Source organism: Aphelocoma coerulescens, chromosome 24 (assembly GCF_041296385.1).
Source record: "Aphelocoma coerulescens isolate FSJ_1873_10779 chromosome 24, UR_Acoe_1.0, whole genome shotgun sequence".
NCBI lineage: Eukaryota > Metazoa > Chordata > Aves > Passeriformes > Corvidae > Aphelocoma > Aphelocoma coerulescens.
Genome location: NC_091037.1, coordinates 6488297 through 6501490, shown reverse-complemented (window position 1 = coordinate 6501490; position 13194 = coordinate 6488297).

Sequence of the window (13194 nt, the reverse complement as noted above, 5' to 3'; positions counted from 1 at the left end):
ATTAAATCTGCCTCAACTCATCCCGTGCACCTTAATCCTTCCAGTTCCAGATCATTCCCAGTGGGCCAAGGAAAGTCACCAGCCTCAGACAGACACCTTGAGTCCAGACTGTGTCTGTGTTTTATGGTCAAACTGCAGGACAGGCTCCTCCAGGATCTGCCTGGGAAGGTCTCCCTGCCCCATGAAGCCTCCTCCAGGCTCTGCCCAGAGCTGCTGTCCCACCTGTCGTGACAGTCCCTGTCGTGCCACCCAGGGCCTGCCCAGCAGCACAGGGGGAGCTTCACTGCTCTGATTCCCTCACAAGGGGAAGAGGAAGATGGATCCCCCCAGAAACCTCCTGGTATAGAGTGACTGAATCCATTAATTACAGGCAGATGCAGTCAGGAGGCTCCCACCTCCTGAACAAGGAAATTTGCCTTTCCAAATATCAAAGGCAGCGGGGAAGAACGAGATCCTCGAACAGATCTGCCCCTGATGGGGGCTGTGCATTTAGAAGGAGGCAAGGATTGTAGGTGTGTCAGGTGAGAAAGGAGAAGCAGGTTACACAGAGGGGGAGGTTTTCAAGTAAAAATGTGTTCATCCATTTTTTAAAGATGCTGGAGAAGAATATTTGACTCCAGCAAGTGCTGGAGCTTTATGCATTATTCAAACTGTGTGAACGTTTGAAGCCTGGAGACCTGAAAACCTTCACTGAGAACAAGTCTCCTGGCACGCTCCCAGGGAGGAAGTGTGGGTGATCCGTGTCATCCCGGCGGAGGAGGTGGCTGCAGCGGTTTTCATGGATTCTGGCTCTGCTCTGCACCTCAGCACTTCACAGCAGCCCTGCTTCCCCTCCGCCCCCAGACTACACCGAAAATCCCAGTGGGATGCACTCAGGATACACCCAGGGAGAAGCTGCTCCTGAGCCACCCGTGTCACACAGATCTGATGCAAACACACACGGAAAGGCAGCAGGGAGGCAGAGGGAGGGAGGAGAACACAGCAGCCCACATTAAACTTGCAGGGGAAACCCAAGTCCCCCCTCCTCCAAATCCACCCTCGCCCTCCCGGGCAGCCAATCCCATCTACAGCAATATTCCAGAGAACCTCATTCTGCTGCACTTCAAGCTATAAATTCAAACATCAGAATAAAAAAAGAGGTGCCAGACGGGGCCAGGTTTTCAGACAGGCAGGCAGGCAGCCAGCAGCACAAACACACTGAGCACGGGCAGACAGCTTCCTTGCCCCCTCCTCCTCCCCATCCCTGCTCTTTATTTATTCCCTTCTTTTCTTATTTCTTTTCTTTGCATTCCCTCTGGTTGCTTTCTGAGGGGGACCTGCATCACCTCGCCCCTGGGGTTTTTGTTTCAAGCCTTTGGTTTCTTTGAATCCAGCTCAAGCTTTGCCAGCCTTTCTCCGTTGATCCAGCCCCACAAGGGTGGGAACTGGAGCAGGATCTGCCTCACCTTCTGTGGCCAAAGACAGCTGGGGAGGGATGGCTGCACAGGAAGGGCAGGTGGATGGATCCCACCACAAACCCCACTGTGCTGGCCAGAAACCCCTCTTTATTCTCCCTGATATGGAGAAAGTGGAATTTCACCGAGAATGCAGCAACTTCCCAACTAATCTCCAATACAAAAGGCACCAACTGCTGCAGGAGAGCAGGAGAGGCTGCCTTAAACTTCCTCACATTTCCCTTGTCTGAAAAGACTCTTGGGAAAGGAGCCAAAGTGCCACCACTTTATAAAATACTTTCCTCTATCAACAAAATAAGTCCAAAAGCAAAACAACCCCCCTGTAACAATACCCCCAAATCACAACCTTTTCCCTTGCACCTCAGGGATGGTTTTAAGGTGAAGGATGAGGGCAGGCTCAGTGTCCCCACTCACAGTGAGCTCTTCTCATGGATGGAGGTTTCCCTCAGGGCTGTCAGAGTCTGGAATCTGCAGGGCAGTTGGGAATCATGGAATGGTTTAGGTGGGAGGGAACCCTTCCAGCCCATCTGGTCCAACTGAACTGAGTGATTTTCACATTAGGTTTTGAGGGACAGGCAGGCCATCAGGAAAATAGGGGAAAGCCCCTTCCCAAGAGCCAGAGGGGTTATTTGCTGTTGGTGAAGCAGCAACTGATGGCATTAAAGCCCATGAGGCTGGAAGTTAACCACTCCCTTCTCCAGAGCAGGATTTGAGTAATAGAGGCACAGACATGAGACCATGGGAAAAAAAGAATATTTAATGGGGGCTAAGCAGGTGAACGTGATCCATCCTGCACCCCACAAGAGGTGAGTTGGGAGCCTTGGAAAAGGACAGTGGGGCTGCACAGATAAAAACCATCATAATGCTGAGACACAAAGGTGCAGACTGAGACTCCCCAGCCATCCCTCTGCTGGCAATTCCTCTTTGCAACCTCAGGAATTCTCTTTGTAGGTTTGTGTTGTAGATGCCACCTCTGCTCCCTGCTCCTGCACACTTGTCACCATCCACTAATGCAAGCGGGGGTCGTGATGGTTCGTTTATAGATCTCAGAGTGCAAAAGGACACAAGGGATTTCAGTTTTAATCAGAACAGTGCACCTTTATTAAGTGCCCACAAGGCGGTAATGTGATAGAGGAGAGAGAGAGAGAAAGAGAAAGAAAGAAAAACAAAGTGAAAGAGTAGAGAGGAAGAAAAAGGGGGGCAATGGCTACCAACGGATGAGACGAAGTCCTTGTGGTCTCCTGCCAATAGATTCATCTTCTTTCCATGGGGATATCTCGGGCTCAGTTATTTCAGAAAGTCCCTTTATAGTCCTTTTCAGAAGCGAGGGGCAACTGGCCAAGAGGTTGGGAAATCTGCAGCTGTTGGTATGGGGTCCTTTGTTTTGGGAAAACAGGTACAGGACAGGTGGACAGGACAGGTGGACAGGACAGGTGTGCAGGACAGGTCGTTCCTTTCCGCTTCAGCGCCGTCCTTCCCTCCTGGGCAGCAAGAACGGCGCAGTCCATTGTTACCTGCACTAATTTTCCTCAGGAATGCGTCCCAGTTCCCAGCGGGCACACCCGCAGGCAGCACTTGGCAGACATCCCACCTCAGCCAGGCCAGGACTCCTCTGTTCAGTCTCTGTCCTCGGCGATGATCGTGAGGCAGATGAGGGATCTTCGGACCGTCTCTTACACCACTCCCATCACAGCCTGCCCCCACCTCAGCTCCAGCAGCTGTGTCCCTGTTCCTGCTCCCTTTCAGCTCAGCTCGGGGAGGATGGACCATGGAGCAGTGAGGACAAGGAGGGAGCAGAGATGCCTTGTGGAGAGTCAGAGCAGGCAGAGAGGAGCTCAGCACCTGAATTAGCAGGGAGCTCTGATGGTTTGTGTCTCCTCACAAAAGCACCAGTGGGAAGGAGGCTCCGGCAAAGCCCCTCATCATGAAAGGGAAGAAAGAGAACAGGGGGTTAGGTTTACATTCTTTTTTCCCGCTACAGATGCTGTGGCTTTCTGGGTGTAGCACAGACAAACTCAGACCGAGAGCATCCATGTCCTGCCAGGTGCCATGGACTGGAGCACCCCTGAGCTGTGCAGTGCCTTAGGGATGATCCGTCCTCACCTCCGGGAGGCCTTTGCCCTGTCAGGACCTCATTACCACAGGCTGACTACCACTCACTAACAATAAAACCCTGCTCACAGAATCCATCATTTATGAGGAGAAGGCTCCTGCAATGGGAAGCTGGGCCAGCAGCACCTTCACAGAAATCCCCAGCTCATGACAGGGTGGCTTGGGGTGCTGTGTGTGTGTGTGCACGTACAGATACGTGTGTGGGTGTGGGTGTGGGTGTGTGTGTGTGGGTGTGTGAGTTGGAATGTGTTCGTTTGGGCATTGAGCCGACAATCTGGGATGAGGGGTGGACTGCCTTGGGGTGATTTTATGATGTGTATCCCCTCTTGCTGCTCTATGCCCAGACATGAGTTCTGTGCCTCTCTGCACCTTTAAGATGGGTCCGAGAGAAAGGGGAGGGAAAGCTGAGTGAATTCTTCAGCGAGGTTTGTGCTCAAGGACTCACAGACTGCCTCTTACCCGCTTGTTGGGGTTTCAAGAGTTCTCCTTCTGTTTTCTTTTTCTCTTTAAAGAATTTCCCCCATATGTTGCCAGGGGACAAATTACTGGGTGCTTGAGTGAAACAAAAGACCCGGCCATAGTGGGAGGGGTGCATCTGGCTACTCTCTTCCACCTGGGGTTTTCTCCTGTAGGGCGGGGGATGCCGTGAGATTTGAACTGGGAAAAGGGGGTGGGTACAGCCCCTGGCTGGCTGCTGTTCCCGGCATTCGGAGGGAGGGGAGGGCTCTCATCATTGTGGAGGGAGTTTCGTTGCTGCTGCAGGCTTCTGCTTTCGGATGCCTCTCTTCTACCGTGAGCGGAGCTTGCTCGCTGGAGCGGCTGTTGCACCGGGACCCCAACACCCCACCTTTTCACCGTCTGCTTGGGTGCCTCAGGGAGAAACCCCAGGATCCCAAGCCCGCCTTCCCTGCCCCAGTGGCAGCCAGGCTGCAGCCACCCCGCCCCTGTGGTTGCTTCGAGCCTTCGCTGCTCTGTAGCCCGGCTCTCCCTGCCTGCCCAGACCTCCGGGGGTTCCCACCGCAGCTCCGGAGTTCGATACAGCTCGTCTGCCACCTGGGATTTGTGCTCATCCCTGCTGTTCCAGCCTGCTGTTCCCGAGGGTCCGGCTGGACACCGGGATCGGCTGCCCAGGGGTTTGTGAAGCCTTTGTTCCATCCCTTCCCAGGTGCCCAGTGGAACTGGATGAGCTTTAAGGTCCCTTTCCAACCCAAACCACTCTGGGACTCCATGAAGATGGATTTCAAAACACTCCAGTTTCTCATTCCCAGGCCTTGGGAAGCAGCTTTCATCCCCATTTTATTGAAGGAAAACCAGAGTTCTTCAGCTCAGTGAATTTACGGAGTCAAACAGCGCCTGGGAGGTGACAATGGGACCCCACAGACACCAGTGTCCCCAGGAGACCCCGCCACAAGTGACTGAGCTAATTTTTCTGGCTTCAGACTCCAGGTTTATTCTCTCCTGGTTTATCCTTGCACAGTGATGGGGAACAGGTCACACTGCAGACCCTCCCCAGGCTCCTCAGCTCCCAAAGCCCAATTCCCAGGCTCAGATGGCACCAGCAACCAAGCCAGAACCTTCAGAGGTAATTAAGCACCTGACCAGTTTGGGGCCTCTGTCACTAGCTAGGCATACAAATCAGATTTATCCCCTTTGTTTCAGCAGGCAGAAGAGCAGGATGGAGAGCTGCCAGCAGCTGGGACACAGCCCTGTCCAGTCTTTCCCATCCTGCAGGTTTGCTTTTGGACACTCCCAGGACTCCCACTGAAGCATCCTGAGCTCAGGAGGGCACTCTGCACTTGAGGAATAGAAATGCCAAAGCAATTAAGGCTGAAGAGGTTCCTTTTCTCTCTATCCACTCAAATCCTGTGAATTCCCTCCAGTGTGCACAAAATGTCTCCCATTTTAACACTCATCCAAGTGTTTTCCCTGAACCATAGTCAGGGGATGAGGCAACATCCCCCTTTCTGCAGAGGAACTGCTGGGATGTGCCTGGAAACCATCCTGTGCCACTGGACACACCTCAGACAGTGGGGAAAAGCCAAACTACTGAGCCCCAAAGCTCTGAACAGGAGTCACGGGGCCCAGGGTCACCAACCAGGCACCAACCAGCCCTTACCATGCTGGAACCCCCCCAGAGTCCCAACTCCTGAGTGTTTCTGCTCTACCTGTGAGAAAAAGCTGTCACTGCCCTGCTGGTCCCACGCCTCCTCCTGCCCTGCTCTGTCAAGGACAAGGTCAGTGGTGGATGTTTCCTGCAGAGGAAAACCCCCTGTGGGCATTTCCCAGGATCCAAGTCCTGGAAGGCAGCTCTGTGTCCCTGTGGGAAGAGGCAGGAGCTGGACAAGGGCACAGCTGACCTCATCTTCCCGTGGCCTTTCCAGCTTCCTTTGACCCAGCTGCTGTGGTCACAGCAAATCCCTCCAGCCCCTCAGCCATCCCTTCTCTGGGCTCCTCTTGTCCTGAGCAGCGTCCTGAGCCTGAGTCCCGGGGAAATAAATGCAATCCCTTCCTTTCAAAGATCAATCCAAGACTGAAACCTCAAGGAAAACATGCAAGATAAGGACATTTCTCCCAAGGCCTCTGCAAGCAGCAATAAACCCTTCAGCTGCCTCCCAAACTGATTCTCCACAGCCTCTGAGGCCACAGAGTGGGTCCAAGAGCTCTGCCTTGTTTCTAGGACAAGGCATTTCCACTCCCCTTTCCCCCCAGGAGGCTGCTGGTGGCACAAATACTCCAGGCTGGGCTGTCCGGTGCCACCAGGATCATCAGCTCCCTGACTGCCATGTTTATAAAAACAAAACAGCCTCGTTTCTTGAAACAGGAAAGGCAGAGGGAGCAGGGGAGCTGCTGGATGCAGCCCCAACCCACCCCAATCCACCCCACCCCACCCACCCCAGTCCAGCTCAGCACCACAACAGCCAGCTCTGCTGCCCCAGCTAAGGGACAACAGGGACAGGAAACAGCCCCTGACACCCATCTCTGCAGGGCTTGGGGCTGGCACCACTGGGAACCCATCCTTCCCCTGCCCTGGCTCCTCTCCCAGTGCCAGGAGCTGCCTCAGGAATCAGTGCTGGCTCCAGCCTGGGCTGGGAATGCAGCAGGCACCTTCTGCAGGGAGCAGACAGGGGCTGGGAGAGCAAAAGCCCAGAGCTGAGGGGACAGGCTGGGTGCCACCACTGACCCCTCTGCAGGTCCCTGCATCCCACAGAGCATCTGCCTCGTCCCCTCCTTTGTCCCTTGGCACAAAAACCACAGGGGGGTTCCTAAAACTCATGTACCTGAGGATGGCTCAATACTCAAAGCTTAGAGTCCTCTTCAGCACCACAGGACGTGACTCTGGTCCGGTCTGGCCCAGGGGTATAAAGGTTCTGTCCCCATAGAGAACCCGAAACACAGAGTGTGAGGGAGGGAACAACACCTGAGTGCAGAGCAGAGTCCTGTTCCCACCAGCTGAAGCTCCCAGCAAGGAGCTCTCTCCCAGCAGGAGCGCACCCCAAACCCACCCAGCCACTGCAGGCGCTCAGAGCTACACCCCAAAAATCCTGTGCAGGTCCAGGACTTGCCATAAGCCAGCAGAAAGATGATCTCCAGCATCTGGGCAGGCACTCAGCTACCTTGTGCTGCAGCTTCTGCTTGAATGTCCTTTCAGAGTGAAAGCCATCATGACATACAGGTGCAGCACCAATGACAACAGTTAAACAGCGACAGTGACAACAGGGTCCTCTCCCAGCCACAGGCACTACCAAGCCACACATTCATCACCTGAACACGTGCACACTCCCTTTGACTCCACAAGTACTTCTAGCAGGGAGTTCCACAGTCTTTGAGATTAAAAAAAACCTTTAAAAAATCTATATTTAACCTCAATCAGTTCAAAATGAGCTGTTTCTTTTTAAATTTTGTAGCATTCTTGGTTTGGTTTTGTACTCCACCTCTCTCCCTGGCTCAGGGACGTGACATTTCCACAATACACTGGGTTCCACTGAAATTGAGATAATTCCCGGGCTGTGGCCTTTTGGAAGGCAGGAGTCGGGACCAGCTTTCCTTCATCTCAGTTTCTGTGTGCCTTCTCTTCCCTCAGACAACCCCAGAGCTGTGCCAGCCCAGGAGGAAAGGGCAGGAGCTGTGGCAGGCACATGCTGCTGCACTTTCATTATCACAGTCACAACACACTGCCAAGCTGGGCGAGTATTTTTAGACTGGGAAAGAAAAAACCCGGGCATTTATCAGAGAATTTTTAATACAAAAGCAACACTAATATTAGCAGTGTTCGCTTTTCCCTATACTTATACAAATTGGGGTTGGTTTTTTCCCTTCTCCAGCTTTTCTAGACAAGGAAATTGGTGCTTATCCACCACTGAGAGGTCTTGGATAAAGAGATGAAGACAGGGGAGCAGGGATGGGGGGCTCCAGGACTTAAGGGGGTACAGGGATGTCTTGAAAAGGACCACTTGGACTCTTGCCATGGATGGCAAAAGCTGTCACACCCCACGGGCTCCCACAGGGACCTTGGCACGAGCACAGTGTGACACACACACATTGAGGATCCGTGGGCCAAGTTCTCCCATCCTCTGGAATATCCTTGCTTTGAGGAGTCCATCTGAGTAAGACTGGCACATAGAAAAACTGGATTAAACCCCGTGTGGACACAGCTAGAAGCAGGTTTTGTTTGTTTGAGCTCTGAAGTAAATAACTAAAGGCCAGCTTTGTTCTGACCTAGAGCAGCCATGCCAGTGCAGTTTAAGTGATCCACCTTCAATCCATGCTCTTTGTTAATCTGGACTAATTTTCACCCAAGTATCCCTGATCAAACAAACCTGAAGCAAGACCGAGAGTCCTCCTGAGCTGGCTCCAGCCAAAACAGAGCCAGCACCAACCAGCAACGGGACTGGGCAAGCTGGGAACAATTTCAGCTCCTTCTGCAATGACACTGAACTGCCTCGATCCTTGGGGGTGAGCTGAGGCCACAGCAGAGCCCAGCCCGGGATCACAGAGCGGAGCCTCTGGAGGTCACCTCCAGTCCTCTGCTGGAGCAGGGTCACCCCATGGCACAGAAGGGAGCCCATGGGGCTGGACACCTCCAGACAAGGAGACTCCACAGCCTCCTGGGCAGCTCTTCCAGGGCTCTGCCACCCTCCAAGCCTTTCCTCGCAGGACACATGGTCTGGTTCCCTCATCACCCTCACAGCTCTGGATTCCTGCTGGATTTGCTCCTGGATTTAGTGCCCAGGCCACACTGGGGCTTTCAGCCTGGTTTTCTCCCAGAGCCATTTCTGGCTTGGCTGTGCACGAGGTTATTTAACAGGAGCCCAGGGCAGAAAGGGGAGGGAAGGAGGGATTTTTCTTCTCCAGAGAAGGCTGCTGCTATCAATGACAAAATGAAATATTCTGGAGAGAAGGTGCCTGACAAGAGCCTGAGCCCCAGGAAGTGTTACTGGGACAGAGTCTGACACTGACAGTCTGACACTGGAGAAATGAAAGGGCTGAACAGACACTGAAAGCAGTGAATGAAGAGCAGAGGTGCCCAGGAAAGGCTCTGCACATGAGGCAGGAACAGCAGCTCCTTGTCAGCCTCGGGCTGCTCAGAGCAGCTCCAGACCAGGCGGGTGATGTTTATCCCACTCACGCTCCCACATCTCCATTTTCCACAGACAAGCTGATTTCCACAGGCCTGTTCCCAGTCCAGCAGCAACAGCAAATACTGGAGATCTTACACAGCAATTCATTGAGCTGGAAAGAGACGCCCTGGAGGGCTTTTATCAAGATAAGATAAGCAGCAGCTCGGCTGCAGAGACAGAGACCCATCAGAATGTATGATCTGCTTGGCCCCTTTGAGCTGATTTATATTTGGGGAAAGAACAAATACAAACACATATAAATACCTGAGACAGGCTCTGTCCTCTGCAAGGGAAAACACACCCACAAACACAAGCTTTCAGCTTCAGTGCATTCCCCTGTACCAAGGCCACACCTTGGCATCACCTTGACCAGACCCAGGAGCTCATGGGGGGGCATCACTTTGGAGGAGAGAAGCCCCAAAGACGATGAAGTTCTGGCAAGTTTTACGGAAAGAGCAGCCAGGCAGAGGGAAAGAGCCCATGGCAGCAGCCCTGTGGCAGGAAAGGCTTTCACAGCAGGCAGATGTCAGCAAGCTGCAGAGCCCCTGCTTGGAGCAGAGCCCCTGAGACCCCGGGCCTGATGGCAGCTCCTTCGTCCATCACATCCAAATCCTCACCCAGCTGCACTCGGGCTCTAAACACCAAGGAAGTTTGAACCCACACTGGAAACCTGCAGCAGAGGAACTGGTTCAGCTCCTGAAGTGATGTGTTTGCAGTTAAAGGATCTGGTTTTCCCAGCAAAAACAAGGCCATGGGTTAAGTGCAGCTGTTCCATCAAATACAAGCAGAGCAAAAACCAAGGATAAATCAGTTTGTGAGCTAAGAGAATAATTACTTTTTACTGTTCACAAATGGATTGGAGCAACTGAGAGTTTTCCTGGATCTGTTTATGATGGGAAATTCACAAGGCTATTCCTGCAAATAATTAGTTATTGATTCCTAAGTTTGCTTAGGGAAAAGTTCTCCTAAGCAAGTCAATCTATTATTCAAGCCACATTTGTTTAGGGATTTGTGGCACCAGAGCCACATTTTTGGTTTCCTACTGATGAAGCACAACTTCAGGTTTCTCCATGAGTGAGGGAGGTGTTTGAAATCCCATTTTTCAGAATCAATCCTTTTTTCCCCCTTCTTCTTCTAATAAATGCTTTTCTCCAGTATTTGCTTAAAAGGTTTTGAATATTTCTTGGCAAAAAATTATAGTTATTTTATTGATACTCTAGGAGCATTTTCCAGCATATAGATGTTCTAACTAATAACAACAACAACATTAAGTGAGTCCTTGAATTTCTCCTGGCCCTGTAGGGCACACAGCTGGGGACAGAGTTTTCATTTCTGCTCAGCTTCCTGCTTCTTCTCATGGCAGAAAAGCTCTGATCATCAAAGCACCACCCAACACACTTTTTGTTACAAAAACACACAGATTTCACCCAAACATGCCACACAATCTTTTCCCAGTGTCAGGACCTGGCACGTGGCTGGGATTCCTCAACCCAGTGTAACAAAAACCCATCTGATCCTCTCAAGGGCTGGGGTTTCACTCAGGGAGTGCTGAGCCCTCACCATAAATTTTCCTTAGGTCCCTTTTCCCAGAGCTGGGGGAATCAGTGCTTTTCTCCTACCCCCATTTGCAAGAAGCATTTATTGCCCTTGGATTTGAGTTCTGGTTGGATTCAACCACCCCAAGAAAAGCAGAGCAGACTTTCACTCTGCAAATAGAGTAAAACCTGAGCAAATGAACTCTCCACCTTCAACTCCCCTGTTCCATGCTTCCCTGGGCTCTGGCAGAACAGGCTGCCTGTGCCTGAAATTGGAGTTTTACAAGGAAAACCCAAGTGTAGGGGGGTGAGGCTGCTTGGTGGAGTGTTCCCCAGACCTGTGGGACATCTGGGAGTCCCACAGGGCTCTCCCAGGCCAGGCACACAAAGGTTGGAGCCAAAGAAAGCAGCTGGGACTGACATAATCCCAAATGCCAGGAGGGTTTGGAAAGATCACATCACATGGAATATCCTGAGCTGGACCCACAGGATCATCCAGTCCCGCTCCTGGCCCTGCACAGACACCCCAAAATCCCACCCTGGGCATCCCTGGCAGCGCTGTCCAAACGCTCCTGGAGCTCTGGCAGCCTCGGGGCCGTGCCCATTCCCTGGGGAGCCTGGGCAGTGCCCAGCACCCTCTGGGCGAGGAGCCTTTCCTGGTACCCAACCTGACCCAAGAGTCCTTCCACACCTTTAGGTGAACACTGATTTTAGAGGTCTCCCTAATGCAGCTCTCTGCTCTCTGTCTGGACCATCATGATTTCAAGTGCTCCTGGAGCTCCTTCACATCCCATTTCCCTGCTCCTCCGCCATCCATTCTGCAGCAATTCATCCAATTGTGTGCCACAAAGCCCTGTGGAAGTGTTCCTCCGTCCTGCTGCACTCACATGAGATGCTGGTGTGAAATGTACTTTTTCAAAGCCTCAACCCCAGCCCCAGCAGTGTTTGTTAATGCAAATACCCTGAACTGTCCCTGAGCCTCCTCCTCCCCTCCTCCCACAGCTCAGTGCCATTCCCAGCAGCTTTGGAGCTCATTCCTTTCAACAGGCCATGCAAATCTCTATTACCACACCGTGATGGGCTCAACAAAACCCAGCATTTCCAGAGCAAAGGGAGAACATTTCTGTTTGGTTTTGGTCGGGCTTTCATTTTTTCAAGGCATGTTGTGAAAAAATAAGAGCTACTCTTAGAGGTAAATCTGCCTCTGCAAGCTAAACAGGAAAAGTGCATTTCCATGCCTTTCCATGCCTCAGAGCCCTCTTTGATGGCTCAGGAGTGTGTAGGAAAATCTGGCCCTAGGCACAGACTTTGGGTTGGAAGGGACCTCACAGACCATCTCGTTGAAGGCAAAATGTGTTTTTCATTAACTCAAACTGCGTTTCACAAGTGATTTATCCTTGCAATAGGATGAGCAGAGGAACTGAACCTCAGAGAATGAAAACCACAGAACTTTAGGGTACTAATGGGACCATATGAAGTTTTATTTAATTAGTAACATCCTGTAAGGTGTCTTTACACTGTGTGTCACTAGTGCCATTACAGTGGCCACAGAAAGGCCAGAGGACAGTGACACTCAGGGCTCAAGATTCCCAGGGCAATGCCCAAACTTGCCAGTTACATCTGCTCTTACAAGAGCAAGGATTTATTTCAGTACCATTGAACGAGAAAGAACAACCCCAAGACTTGGCACAGAGCTGCCCCCTGATTCTCACAGCAGCTTTCAAAGAGCCCAGCAACTTTAAAAAGTCCCTATGAGCTTAAGGACTGCCACAGCTCCACATTAATCTGAGCAGGATAATCAACTTGGCTGTCACCAGCATCTAAAGAAGCCTAGATTTAAAGGCCAGAACTCCCTGGCTGGTCAGTCAGTGGGAACTGGCTGCCACAGCCCTTTAACACCATGGTTTGCACTTTCCATAATCAAGGACTACCCAGCAGCAACCAAGTGATCAGGTTTTGAACACTCATATTAAGAAACTCTTTAAAAATGAAAAATCAGCAGGCAAAGCACAACTGTGCTGCAAATGTGATGTCAAAGACGGGACCAAATGAGTAAAGAATCCCAGCCCTTGGTTCAGCACCTCCTGGATGCTGTTTGGAGAGGTGACACTTCATAATCTTTAATGCACTTTGAAACCGTGCCCTGCTGAAAACCCTGTGAAATTAAATGGGCTCCTTGCCTTGCAATGAGGAGGCAGCTGAAGCAGCCACAGGATTACACTGCTCCCTGCCCCAGATGAGCCTGTCACCAGTGAATTCCTCCTCCCCCTTTTCTTCTTCCCATATTAATGCCCTTCATCATAATAAGGATTCCTTCCCACTGCCAAAACTCAATTTACACTATTTACTTTAATGACCTCATTTGTCATCCTGGCCTGTGCTGCTGCCTCTGGGACCACAGCCCGTCCTGCTGCCAGAAGGTCTCATTTACAGTTTGCTCTTTCATTATTTTTTTTAAAGATTAAATTGCTTCCA